Source organism: Equus caballus, chromosome 22 (genome assembly GCF_041296265.1).
Source record: "Equus caballus isolate H_3958 breed thoroughbred chromosome 22, TB-T2T, whole genome shotgun sequence".
Lineage (NCBI taxonomy): Eukaryota > Metazoa > Chordata > Mammalia > Perissodactyla > Equidae > Equus > Equus caballus.
In genome coordinates, this window is record NC_091705.1 from 13964823 (window position 1) to 13977131 (window position 12309).

Genomic DNA, 12309 nt, shown 5'->3' on the forward strand with positions numbered 1-12309 from the left:
GGGCAGAGAAGCTCCAGTAGCCCAAGGGTCATCCTCTGACGGCCAGTAATTCCCAATGTTGGAAGCAAAACACACAGCACCAGAGGCAGGAGCACCCTGACCCAGGGAAAGGGGTCCAAGAACATCGCGGGCAGCGACAGAAACCGTGACAGAGTATCCTTACCATTCTTTGTAAAATGTGTTCATTAAACAACAATGCGGCCTTTTGTATAAATGTGAAATGAAAAATGAAAATATAGCTGGTTCAGAACAGATGCTCCTTACTTACCCTGGCCTATTTCCATGAGATATTTGCTTGAGTCTACAGTATCAGTTGAGGAGGAAAGGGTGTGGTGGGTGGGGCCATCCTTGGTAAGGAGCATAAGATCAAAGGGCAAGAACCAGGGAAAACAGATCCGCCTGCTCGGTATAGAGGGATCCCTCTGCTGAAGAACTCTCTGCCCCTGCCCTGCATCCACCCAGACTACAGAAATGCACACACACTAGCGTAAGTAAAGGGGGGATTGTTTTTATGATACAAGAGTGCCTCATACAATTCAAGACTAGAAAATTCAGTGGGGCATCGTGAGGACACCGGAGAACCATCAAGAACAAACTGGGTCCTCTTTCTCTTTTTCTTCCTTTCTTTCTCCATAGATCCTTGAATCCCTGATTCTCTATGCACATGGGCCCAAAGCACCTGCCCGAGCCCTGGAGTCTGGAAACCATGCTGGCTGGCTCCAGAAATAGATCCAGAAGTACAGACGTCTTATGCTCTGGATTACTTAAAATCTCAGCCCGGACAGAATCCGATTAGCTCAGTTCCCATGTCAGGTGTCTCCCTCTGGTCCAATCATCAGAGACCAAGGAGAATAGGATTGGCTTATATACACATGGTATCAGCGGCTTGGGCAGGGGTACAGATTAAGTTAAATGGTATGGCAGACTAATTTTTCCAAAAGTGGCCACAGCAATATTTCTGGTCCCCTATATTCTTCAGGACCTTGCCACTCCTCACTCTGAGAAGTGGAGTCTGTGTCCCCTCCTCTTGAATCTGGGCCAGGACTTTTGGCTGCTCTAACTAGCCGATGGAATACAGCGGAAGTGGTGCTATGGGACTTCCAAGGCTACTAGGTGATTAAAAAGATACACTTTCTTCCTGATGTTTGCTTCTCTCTGTCTCTCTGTCTTTTCTCTCTCTCTCTCTCCCCTACTCACTCTTGGGAACCCAGCCAGCAAGCTGTGAGGAAACCCATGCCCCATGGAAAGGTCAGGTGTCAGTGTTCCCTCTGACAGTCCCATCTAAGGTCTGTTAGATGACAGTCAGCATCAATTACCAGACATGTGAGTGAGGAGCCCTCAGAGGATTTCGGGCCCCAACCTTCAAGCTGCTCCAAACGACCTCGAATGGAGCAAAGGTAAGCTGTTCCCCCCAAACCTTGGCCAAATTACGGATTCATAAGCAAAATAAATATTGTTATAAATGAATAATGAATGAATGAATGAATGAATGAGCAAATATTGTTGCTGTTGCTGGTTTTAGCCACTTATTTGTGGGTAATTTGTTGTGCTGCGATAGAAGCCCATTTCAATAAGCTTTGGCACTCCCATCTTCTTGTCCCTCATTTCCATGACCTCTTGATTTCTGACAACCTCAATGTTCTGCTTTGCTTGTCTGATCTCCTCACGTCACTACCACCAAGCCAACCATGACGCCGAGGACACGTGGAGAAGCAGAGTCTCATTTATGACGTGGTTTCTTTTCCGTTACAATTATTTGGGGTACTCACTTCCCTCCTAGAACCTGCGGGTCTAAAAAGTAAGACCACCAAGTACACTTTAAGCAAAAAGTGTAACTAGCAATCAAAAAGAAGCTATTCACCTTGGCCAGGTGTAGGCTTCTGAGTTTTTATGCTCATTTGTTGGCATGATAAAATATACAGGGGCAAATCTAAAAACCTCTCCCAAAACATCCTAAATGCAAAGATTTGCTCAAATATGTTAGTGTCTGGAAGCATTCAGATGTAGTTCCCTACATCTCCCTGTCCAACGCCTGAGGGTTGCTGTAACGCCGGGAGCACCTCCAGCACACATTCAGGACTGAAACCTCATCCTCCGTCACACTTCAGGAAGGCTGGCAACATGTGCCTCCTTTCCTACTACACTGGCAAGTGGGAGTACCCTGGACCTCATCCTACATTATGCTGAAAACATCATTAACTCATTAGCCAATAGGGTTTATTTGGGACTACTATTTCCAAACAGTCTTATGGTGGCCTTGGGACAAACATCCCTTTGAGAGCAGGCTGCCTTGTCTCACGCAGTGGTTCTCAAAGTGTGGCCCCTGGACCAGCAATGTCAGCATCATGTAAGAACTTGCAAGTAAGGCAAATTCTTGGGCCCATCCAGACCTACTGGATCAAAAACTCTGAGAATGGGCCCAAAATCTGTGTTTTAACAAGCCCTTGAGTGGATTCTGATGCATATTTGAGTTTGAGAACCATTGGTCTAGTCAGGTCCAGTCAGGTGCCAGAAATCACACCAGTGATTGAAGACGGAGAATATAATAGAATTGTGAACTAGGTATCAAGTTCTAACTAGGTGACTGAAAAGGCAAAAAGGGAATGCCAAGGTGTCAAGGAGAGCACAACTGGAGGAAGAGCTTGAGGAACAAAGGGAGGAGATTGGAATTATTAAAATTTAGGCACCTAGAGGTGAGAGGAAGGGTCCTGCAGAATTGAGAAGGGGCCACTGAGAAGGATCTAGGGCTGGGCTGGCGCTCTTCTCAGGACTCTGGCTACCTTGGGCTAGACCCAGGCTTCTGAGGAAGGGGCCCGGCAGCTGGTGCCAGGGTCCCTGAGGGAGGCAATGAAGCCGGTTCTGGGATTGGTGGATAAACAGGAAGTCCCTTCTCCCTCCTCCAGCCTTGCAGTCTCAATCTAGCGCCCCCTATTGGCAGCAGCTGGCAAAGCTGAGCTGGGATGAACTGTCTCAGCCGCAGCTTCACAGAGCAGGGAGGGTTCAGAGCTCAGAGACAATAGCTTAGTAAGTGGACAGGTTATTTGGAGCTATTTCCAGGGAGTCTTATGTGGTCTCAGAACAAATATCCCTTTTGGGGTAGTCTGCGCTTTGCCTAGAAATCCGACGCGCACAGTACACTGAGCGGTCTGCAGTGGCTCACTCAGGGGCGTGGGTGGGGTCCTCCAGATGACAGGGTGCACTGTTGTTGGCCTCTCATGGTGAAATGGCCAGGGATTCTTTCTGTGTCCTTCAGAGGATGACAGCTAGAGAAGAAAGAATGAAAGGGGACAGCTGAATGAGGAGGGATTCTCGGCGAGGGGAAGGAACTGAAGGCTGCTGGGGGCTCAGGGCCTTTCATTGCTTTCTGGAATGAAATATGCAGCGAGCTGTCTGCTTCTACCTTCCCAGAAAATCGCCATTACCAAAAAGTGATAGCTTCTTGGATTTCCATGGAGCTGGGATGGGCCTGGCAAGCATGCCCCATGGCTATTTCAGAGAGCTATCTCCTGAGCTTTGAAAAGAGAAAATCACACATACTTGAGGCCTCCTCTGACAGCTGGCAGCAACACCTCCAGTTCATGTTCCTCTCTGCTTCAGGCCCCATCAGACCCCCACCGTGCCCCGCCCGCATCACTTTCAAGGCAGCTCTGCCAATGAGACTGAGATGCGTCTCTCTTTCGACCGTGCTCTGGCTCTTTCAGGAAACAGAATGCGTGATGCTTAATGGAGAAAAGAATGTGCATAACTTTCAATGAAACTCAAAAGAAATTCTGAGGAGGAAGAAAATAAATCACTTGTTGGGCAGTGGAGAATAATGCGGACTTTTTCATGAGGGTCACAGACACCCAAAGATACCTTCGTATTTCTCAGTCAGCTCTAGCTCACATCTCTACCATGTCTCAGAGGAATATAGTGGAAAATCCCGGTAACAGGACACTTTTTACACAAAGAAAATGGTGGTAAAAAGAGGATGCATTGTGTCCTGGACCTTGCACTACCCTTCCTTGGCAGTTCTTGGAACCCCAGCTTTTCTTAATGTTTGAGATTGATGCCAACTCTAAAACTTGTCTGTAATGCATTTGATTTCAGGCAGAACAACTGCTTTGTCTCAGTCCACACCCAGCCCTGAATCAAAAGGAACTTAAAAGATTTATCACAAGGTAAGCCAACTTCTCCTGCCCAGTTTGCCTCTTTGTAGAAAGGGAACAGTCAGACTATTACAGCTCGACATAGCACCCAACTTTGGAGGGTTCCCTATGGAGTAGAAGATAAAGTTAAAATTCTTTATCCTGGCATTCAAGGCCATCCAGAGTCTGGCCACAATCTTCTCTCTCACTGTCCCCAACCCTCTGTCCCCTAAGCACATGTTTATGTTCATAGACTTTCTTCCAACTTTACATTTCATCTCTTTATCAAAATGCTACTCAGCCTTCCAGCCCCACCTCTTTTATGAGGCTTTCTCCAACTAAACCAGTTCATCATTGTCTCTTCTCTCTTCTGTTCTATTTAGCATCAACTAAATCTGACAATGAGGCCCTTCATCCGTCTTTGCTCCTCAGTGAGAATGTGAAATACAAAGGCAAGAACAGTGTCTTATACAACCCTCTGAGCACCCAATACGTTTTAAACTGGAAGCATACATATGAATGCATTTGCCAGAGCTCTTGGTTGTAAACAACAGAAACTGATAGCAACAAAAATATAAGGTACCTAAGAATCTAACAAAAGATATGCAAATATTTCATAGACAAATTCTTTATTGAAGGGCATTAATAAATAACCTTAATAAACAAAGCAATATACTGTGTTCACGGGTGGGAAGAAAAATCCTAATAATGTCAATCTGCAGATTAAAATATAATTTTAATGCAATTCCCATGAAAATATCTACACAGTTTTTCATAGACCTTGACAATCAGATGATAAAATCTCTATGGAAGAGAAGAGGTCCAAGAGCAGCCAAGTCAGCTTTGAAAGAGAAGAATGAAGATGAATGAGAAACTCATTTACCAAATATCTAATATTTTTATGTCTAGTTATAGTCATGGATGCAGTGTGGTGTTGGCACAGGGATAAACAGAAGTCGGTAGAACAGAGACCCTTGAAATGGTCCCATTCATACATGAAAATGTGACAGGTAACAGAAGAGGCATTATAGATTATTGAGGAAACAATGGACTATGAATTAATGGTGCTTGTGGAACAGCTCGTTCATTACAGTGAAATTAGATCCTTGCCCCACACCATATACAAAATTCCATGCCGTGTGGTCTAAAGGCCTAACAGCGACAATAGGGGAGACTCTGCTCATGATTTAAGGATAAGGAAGATTTTCACCCAACATACAAAAACACCCCCACAAATCACAAAACTAGAGACTCATAAATTCAACTACATTAAAAGTTAACATTTCTGTATATCAAAAGACACAACTAAAAAATGTAAAGTCAAGCCACAGACTGAAAGAAGATATTTTCAATGTTTGTAATGACAAAGAACTACTATCCAGAATATATAACTCACTCCTACAAATACGCAAGAAAAAGACAAAAAGGGAAAAAAATGAGCAAAGGATGTGATTCACTGAAGAGGAAATCTAAATGTCTAATAATCATCTATAAAGGTAATCAATCTCACAAGTAATCAGGAAGTGCAAACTGAAACAAAATACCGTTTCCTATCCATCAAAAATTGGTTAAAAAAAATTAAGTATGATAATAGTATTAGGAAGAACATGAAACAATAGGACACGGAATTATTACACCGTGGTTGGAATGAAAACTGATACAACCCCTGGGCACAGCATTTGGCAACAGCCAATATATTTGAAGATCAATATACGCAGTGACCCGAAATTCCACTCTGGGGAATATAGCCCAGGTAACGCTGCTAGGTGATGCTAATGCTGCTTTGAGGAGCAAGTTACTAAAAATTACCCAAAAGTGACAGTCAACTCCCCTTTCCAAACAGAGGTAGTATATGAGTTGGAAGTTCAATTAAACGTGCCCTTAACACCTCGAGGTCTTTAAAGAGGACTGTAACACCACCAAGCATTCATTCCAATGGTTCTCAAAAAGTATAAGACACTTAACCCTGACAGTTATGCTGATTTTTAAATAGTGAGTAACAGCGTCCAATAGTATTCAGTGTCTTCAGTCGCCACTTAGCACCTCACTATCAGAACACAGATAGGATTTCAACGAGCTGAATTCCCCAGGATAAAATGTCCTAGGAGCGGTTTTGTACCTTGCTAACTGTGATCCAACTGAGAGTTCAACCCAAATCAACTCTAACACCAGGGAAAAGGACAGCCTCTGAATGAAAATAGTGTCCTGTCAACAATTTTACATACCCCACCTGAGAACAGTTTTAAACAGAACCAGGTTTGCAAGAGTGAAAAGGCTCAGCTTTGACACAGAATGCTTGGAGACCACAGTAATTCAGGTTCCACTCTTACATCCTAAATGGATAAATTATTCTGTCCACTTTATACCAAGGAACAGAGAGGCAGAGGCGACCGCAGAAGGTAAACTAGGCAAGATTTCCAGCACGGGCGTCTTTTGTCTGTTGCTTTTAGTGGCTTCCAATCTGACCTATTAAAGGTATACCCTGGGCCCCCAAAAAGGGGAAAGAAACTGTAGCTTTGTATTCCCAACTCATGTATCTTTGCTTGCAATCTTGCATTCAATTTCAGTGTAATATGAAGAGGCCTATTCTTTTACAAAAAGTTCCCTCTTCCCACCAGGCTTGTTTGTTATTTTATGTGTTTCTGCATCATTTGTAGACTCCGCTTTGATCTGCATTCCTCCTGGATGTGGGGTTTCCTTTTCAGCTACCAAAAGGAAAGCTGGTTTGTTTGAAAATCTGTTTATTTGGATTTTTTGCTGGCCTAAAGTCCCTATCTTTATCAGGATGCGCAGAGCTCCGTGTCTGCCAGTTTCAGACATCACTCATTTTCCCAAAGGAAAGGCAACTTGGAAATAATAAAATTTGTCCGTTTGTGCTTGGAGTCTTCTGAGAAAGGAGTTTTAGAGGTCTCAGTTTAAAGTTTTAGAGAAGTGATTCTCTCCCAGATATCCTTAATCAGCAGTGACTATCTCATGTTTAGACTGAGGAAAAAGTTTCCTCTCGCATTATATTCAAATAGGAATTTTCTCAGCAGCACGAGCTTACTCATGTACATAACCGACTGCACCTACATTTACTGGTAAGAACTGCACCCTCCTCAGAACAAGGAAAACTAGGACAGGGGCATTGCTCTTCCTCTCTTGGCCAGCATGGTCATGTGGATCTAGGAAAAAAGAAAGTCAAAAGCACACAAAGGTGACAATGTCACTATGTCACCTTTTCCAGAATATTTTCCTTTTAAAAGAAAAGTCAATGCTTGACTCAGAGATGGATACTAAGTTGCAACTAGCATCCCAGATCTGATGAATGAACCCTGGCTGCATGAAAAACATTGGGCACATCAGTGCTCCTGGGGAAATGGGAGCCTCAGTCACATGATTAGGGATGCCTCCCATGGTGTGGAAGGAGGTGGCACACATAGGGCATCACCAGCTGAATGCATCTAAAGGCATCTTGTGAGTATCAGATAATTTTCTTTGATGTGTATGCCTCGTGGATGGGGGATGGGATTACTTGTTGGGGGCAGGGTCATGAGTTCCTTAAGCCAATCCCACAGTCAACTACTTATTACCTGTGACATTGGCTCTTGACCAGCATTGTTTCCTAGGAATGGTTCTTCTTAGGAAGACTGAAGCAGTCTACAGACAAAACACAGGGAGGAAATAAGGGCTCTCTGAATGGGGAAGACAGGAGACATTCTCCCACATCCTCCACACGCCTCTTTGACAGAGAAACAGGATGTGTTCCCCAAGGAGCTTACAAGACAGTCCCCTCACGGGATGACAGTGGCCAGGACCCTCTCTTTGGAGGGTTAGCCGGCAGGATTCAATCTGGGAATCCAAACAAACTTAGGAAAACAATAGGCAGGACCAGGAAGGAATGGGAATTATTTGTCTGTTTTTAATAGAATCCTGCCTTCAAATTGTAGTTTTGCTCTAGGAAAGAAAAAAAAAATCATAGTTTTCTTTAAAGTTACACATGAACAGTTTCTGGCTTCAAAAGATAAAAATCAAAATCAACTCCAGTTTTTGCCTAAGAACTACCTCTTTTTGCAGAGACACTAGGCCTCACTCAATTTAGGCTGCTTGCAACAGGTGGCAAGTCTACAAAATAAGACTAGTTAGGTAAGATGACTCCACACTGAGATTGCTCAGCTACTCGAGCAGTTAGAAACCCCAAATAGGAACTAAGGTGGACTTGTTTACACCAAACTCTGGGCTCTTCTCATTTCTCAGCTTGGCCATCCCTAGGCAGACCTCTGAGTCTCTGAGAACCAGCAGAAGCTTACTGCCCCTTTGGTTCCCAAGCTTCGGAAGTCCACATGTTTGAAGGAGCCAGGACTGTTTGTTAAACCACAGAGACTTGTTTTGGCAGAACATTTAGATTAGACTTTGCTCCTAAAAAAAGACACCTATTCATGTTATAAGTGCTATTTATGAGATCCAGAAAGACAGCGAGGTGGGGTCAAACTGAATTGAGGATTTCATCCTGGCAGATCAAGGAGAAACAAAAGGATCCCTTGTGGAAAGTTTTGGTGGTGAGACTCAAACCACAAAGGAAGCTCAGCAAATTGGACAAGATTGTCAAAAATATCCTTAAGAGAAGGAGGCTGTCTTCCTTCTCAACAATTCTCCAGCTAGAAAACAAATATGAGGGTCTTTGGCATACAGACTCTAAATTGACAGAATGTTACAATGCAGCCTCATCTCACACCTTCATTATCTCACGTGCTTAGATGGGACAATAAGAAATGGTTGCTCTCCTAGGAAGAACGCTGACATCACACTCTGCTTTCCACAAAATCTCCAAAAGGACCCACATTTGAGTCCTATGAATAAACTTCCACTGAGAAGCCCCATCTGAGGCCAAAACCCCAGCTAACAGCCCCTAGAGAATTTACTAAAGTTTAATCCCTTCTCCTAGGAGATGAGCAAAGACATCACTCAAGAATCCTGAGAAAGGCTGGGGCGGGCTACTCCAAGTGTGAACCTTGGACCAGAAGCAGCAGCAACTGGAAGCTTGTTAAAAAGCCAATTCTCGAGTCCCACCCCAGGCTTGCTGAATCAGACTTGTGGGGGGGAAGGGAGTGAATCCGTTTAACAAGTTTTCAAAGCGATTTTCATGTGTCCTTAATTGTGAGAAGCACTATGCTGGCAGATCTTAAGGAACTGTCTAGCAGCTGGCTGAGAGGTCAGCCCCTGAAGGACTTTGTAAATGCAGGAAGGACATTGCACGAGAGCAGGTAGAAGAGAGTGGTGCCCAGGACCTGAGTGAAAAGGGAGTTGGGTAATCACCACCTGTGCCTTAGTCTGAGGCCGTAAAACCAGCAGGATACATTAACTTTGGTCTTTGGTGGGACACTGGACCCTGCCTGCCACCCTTCTCATTTTTCCCATGGCAATGCAAAGGAAGAGGAGCAGGTTCAAGAGTCAGAGACCTTAACAAACCCTCTCAAATAAGAGTGGGCTCTTCACCAGCTTCCGTGGTGTGAGCTCTATCCCGACTTCACCCACCAGCTGCCCACTCCATTCTCTTGCTGGCGGTCTACTAACAACCTCTCAGATGCACACACCAGTATCCTCTTTCTCCTCACTCATCTCACTCCTCTTTCCCAGGTGCATTCACTCAAGCCCAGGACTCGCTCACTGCCACTGATCCCGGCCTAGCCCCCGCCCACTCTGCTGCTCTCTCATGTAGGGCCAAGCTCCAACCAAACGTCAGTATTACTGCTCTCCTAGATGCTTCAGTTTCAACTCAAATCAACCCAACAAGTGTTTAATTGAGCAATTATTATATAACCTACTGCCTCACTCCCTGTTGACACTTTGCCTCTCTTCCTCCAAAAGTGCCATACAAACACAGACTTCTTCAGAGACGTGTGGCTTCTCAGAGCTCAAATATACCAATCATGATGCCTTTTCTTAGGAGTTCATTAGCTTTAGTTTCTGGTATTTTTTATGTTTTTTAGTTCCTACTCTATTCATTCAGAAAAAAACTTTACTCATTTCTCATTCTCCTCTACCCCTTGATTGAGGTTGACCGTAGGTCTTAACCCCACACCCCATGCAATGATGACCCTGGCGACGCTAATGGTTATTGCAGCTAAAACACGTGGAGAGCTTACCATGAGCCAGGCATTGAGCTAAGCATTTCACATATATTATTTAATTTTCCCAACTGCCATATGAGGAAGGCACTATTATTATTTCCATTCTACAGATGGGAAAACTGAGGCTTAGAAGTATTAAGTAATTTGCCCAAGATGACAGGGCTGATCAATGGCAAAGCTGGGATTCTAACCAAGTCTATCTATCTTTTATTCTTTAGGCTTTATTGCCTCTATAGTCATAAGGGAAAATACATGTGAAAGTAATTTTAACCTGCAAAGCACTATCTACAAGAGACACATTCTTCTAAGGACTCTCCCATTTCTTTTGATTCCTATGTTATTCAATTGCATTCCCTACTTGACAAGTGTCAACACGGCAATTTCTGTTTCTCTTTCACCAATTGCAGATTCCAGTCTCGTTGTGCTTCTGAAAGCTTCCTTTCACCTAACTTTCCTGGCCCCTTTGCACCATGAGACACACATCCAATGGGCCCTCGGTGGAAGAGGCAGCTGGTAATGTCATTAATTCATTCACCTGCTTAGCACATGGTTTGTCCAGAGCCAAGTTTCAACCTTGGGTACCCACTGGAAGATTTAAATGGTCTCAGTGCCTGCCCTGCAACCTAGCCTGATGAAATTAGGGTCTTGGGGCAGGGCGGGGGGGCGGGGAGCAGCCATCAGTATTTTTTAAAGTTCCCCAGGTGATTCCAATGTGCAGTGAAGATGGTGAACACTGACTATATGTTTCATCTCTCTGCTACTGGTCTAATGTTTCTTTCTTTCATTTGTTATGATTACAAAACCCTCCAGGATGGCCTTTGTATCTGTGTTTCTCTGGTATGCCTCCTGGGCCACCTCCTGGACTGAGATTTTCATGGGGGTCTTATGATTATTTTCCTCATAGGGAAGTCACCCTAAATTAGCTACCTGGGATCATTTATTCTCCAAATTCTGTTTGAGTCCCAAAACAAGCCAGAAGGAATTTATTCTTTGAGGTATGGCTGAAATTTCCGATGTCCTTTTGCCTTCTCTATAGCTGGACGAACTATGGGACTCTTACGAAGAGGCTGCTCTCAGCCTGGAAAGACTTGAGAAGGTCTGGGAACATGTGACTAGTGACAAGTATCAAAGACTTCTAGAATATAAAGAGTAAATTTGCTTATTCTGGATATAGCTTCACAGTATCGTATGAGCAAATTTCTTAAAATGAAAGAACTTGGCTATAAGATCTCACACTTAGTGGCAGAGGAGAGACCAAGACATATGGCTGTGATTGGCAATAAGGTAAAATGGTCTTAGAGCTTTCTTTCGCCACATCTAGGATAAAATGCCAAAAATTTGGTAGATCCTGAAACTGAAAGATCCATAGGTGAAAAGCTACTCAAACCCCCTCAAGCCATGTCTACCTCGCTTCTGCAATTTTGCTATCTTTTCTGAAGTGAATGCACAGTAAAAGAAAATCCACATGTGACTTTTCCTTGAAGACCTTATTTTAACCACCCTCAAACAGGGGTTGTGAGTGGAAGCTTCTAGATTAGGGAACAGTCAGCTTCCTGGATAGGATATCAAACCACGTGACACCTTTCATCTCCTTTCCAACATATGAATTAAGCCCAGGTTTACCTCGGCCGACCGCACCTCAGTGAGAGAGAGCGAAGAGGATTTTCAACAGGATTAAATGATATGAATAGCTTTCAGGTTTCCACTGGGGGCAGAGCTGGGGGTGGGACTGCTGCAGCAGCTGCTCTGAGGAGAGAATAAAGGATTTGCCGGAGCTTTGTGACTCGGTGTATCTGCCGAGGATTGATCTGAGAGCCTTTCTTAGCCTCCTTTGGGGAGGAGGGGAAAGGCTTCTTTTCAAAGTCACATTATCTGGCAACAAAGCCGGACCCAGGAGGGTGGTGTTTCGGGGATTGCACACTTGCTGCGGAGAGAGATGGGCTCCAAGCCTCCCTCAAGGAGGAGGCATGCCTGCCTCAACAGATGGGTCTAGGAGCTGGGAGGGGCTGGGGGAGATGAGGCTGCCTCCCTGACTTTCCCAAAACCTCTGACCTCGGTCTTCTCCCAGGTGG

At 44.3% G+C, this 12309-nt stretch overlaps 1 long non-coding RNA gene across 1 annotated transcript; it reads left to right on the top strand.

Annotated features, from left to right (window-relative positions):
* Positions 1–399: 399 nt before the first annotated feature.
* LOC138920144 (uncharacterized) lies at positions 400–10750 on the top strand. The gene is made up of 4 exons (XR_011430850.1): positions 400–487; positions 1212–1397; positions 4090–4160; positions 10645–10750. It is a non-coding gene; the product is annotated as an uncharacterized lncRNA (long non-coding RNA).
* The last annotated feature ends 1559 nt before the right edge of the window (positions 10751–12309 follow it).